General features: G+C 30.7%; 1 pseudogene; it reads left to right on the forward strand.

The window, feature by feature from the left end:
- LOC128288891 (50S ribosomal protein L2, chloroplastic-like) overlaps window positions 1-570 on the forward strand; it is a 6,183-nt pseudogene extending 5,613 nt beyond the window's left edge.
- Window positions 571-2,227: the final 1,657 nt, after the last annotated feature.

Consider the following 2,227-nt stretch of genomic DNA (forward strand, 5'->3'; position numbering starts at 1 on the left):
TATCCTATCTTTTGCCATCTAATTGATTTATGTTCGTTATAGGATAAGAAGACGGTTAGAAATCCTTTATTTTTTCAACCCAATCGCTCTTTTGATTTTGGAAAAAAATATCTTTTCTTTATCAATATACTGCTTCTTCTACACATTCATGGCTAACCCATAAAGGGAATGCCTAATAATTAGGACTCATAAAAAAATCGATAATTTACTCATGAGAAAAACCTTTACCACATTAGGCACTAATTTATTTTTAACGTTTAATTAGATCAGGTAATCATTCAAATTGAGAACAGAAGCTCGTTCCTTTTTGTTTCCCTATAATTGGGGCCGTAGAGCTCTATCCATTTATTCACTCGACCCAACTTTGAATTCAATTCATTTTTTTTGTTCCGCACCAAAATTCAAAACAGGAATGATCCGGAAAAAAAGGATTCTTAGAATTCTCCATTGCTACGACATGCTCTTTTTTCCATCCCCTCCTTTCAGGATCAGTCGTGGTCTTACAAACTCTACCGATGGTCTGAACGAATCCCTTTCTTCATACAAATGTGTAAAAGATGCTAGTCGCACTTAAAAGCCGAGTACTCTACCGTTGAGTTAGCAACCCGAAAAAAATTAGAATATGTAGATACAATCGGAATAAAAAAATGGAATTGCACTAGGCAATCAAAACACGAAATTAGCAAAAATTGGAATAAAAAAGACACGAAATTCTCAGATAAAACCATAGAAATAGAATAAGTGAAAATTTGCGGACCGCCTCCTGTCTTATTCATTCCAGTGTTATCCATTTTTTGTTTCAATACAATTACAATAAAAAACTTATTGTATCACAACAAATTCAAAGAAAGAACCCATTATTTGAATGAAGTGAAGTGCCAAACGAGGATAAATGGATCTATTTATCTATGATCGAATTATATTTGTTCGATACACTGTTGTCAATATGATTGTAAATTTTGAATATAAATGTTGAGAGTTGAAAAAAGAATAAAGAATATAAAAAAGCCTACAAAAAATACAATGAAAAAAATAGAATTCATTTTTTTTATTTTTTTTATTAATTATTATTAATTATTAATATTTTCTCTTTTTATATGTTATATGTTATTTTATCTTTTTTTTATCTTATTTTATGTTGTTTTGTAAATGTTTAAATGCAATTACTTCATTTATTCACTTGATCCTTTTTCTCTCTATTTTCTCTCAATAAAATTGGCTCAATAAAATCGGGTTTTGTTGTTATAGAACACGGTATTCTATATTTTATAGTAGCAATATTCTATAGTAGCAAAGGAATAAGAAATACGAATAATAAATTTTTAAAAAAGAAAAGTCTGAATAGACCAAAAGAGGGGAGGAAATAATAAAGAAAAATTTATACAAAGCTAGATATGAATCATCCACACCCTCTTTTTTGGATTTCATTAAGTGAATTTTGTTTGATTAAGAGTAAGTTCTGTAAAAACCCCCGCCTTCTTTAAAATATCATGAACAGTTGCTGTGGGTTGAGCTCCTTTTTCAAGGAAATAGAGAATGGCGGGAACATTTAAATAGGTTTGATTATTTATCGGATCATAAAAACCCACTTTTCGAAGATCTCTTCCCTCTCTTCGGGATCGAACATCAATTGCAACGATTCGATAAACGGCTCATTGGGATAGATGTAGTTAAATAATACCCCCCCCCTAGAAACGTATAAGAAGTTTTCTCCTCGTACGGCTCGAGAAAAAAATGATTAATTTAAAGTTATGTCTATGTATGGAATTATAATGTATGGAATTAGCATGTCAAAAAGATCCATAAACCAGCAAATCAATTAGACATTTAACCTCGTCTTTTTTTTCGAAAAAAAAAGAAGAAAAAAGCATTCGTACTCTCATAACTCAAGTCAAATAACTCTCAAAATGCTCAAAAAAAACCTTAGGCATTCTTTTATTGAGTGGTCTCTAACCCCTTTTTTGTTTGTCTCGCTTAGAATCTATTTCGATTCTTCATTTTAATCTAGTTGTTGAGAAAATGGAAAAGGGTATTTCCTTGTTCTAGGATCTTTTATCTTTGCCTTGAATCATTGGGTTTAAACATTACTTCGGCGATATTAAATCATTTCAAAAATGGCAGCAACATGCCCTTTTTTCTCTCTTTTTTTTTTCTATCAAAGAATCATATGAACGATTAATTCCCGCATGATACACTTTTGATCGAAAGAGTTTTACCAATTCCAACA

Source organism: Gossypium arboreum, unplaced genomic scaffold (assembly GCF_025698485.1).
Source record: "Gossypium arboreum isolate Shixiya-1 unplaced genomic scaffold, ASM2569848v2 Contig00314, whole genome shotgun sequence".
Lineage (NCBI taxonomy): Eukaryota > Viridiplantae > Streptophyta > Magnoliopsida > Malvales > Malvaceae > Gossypium > Gossypium arboreum.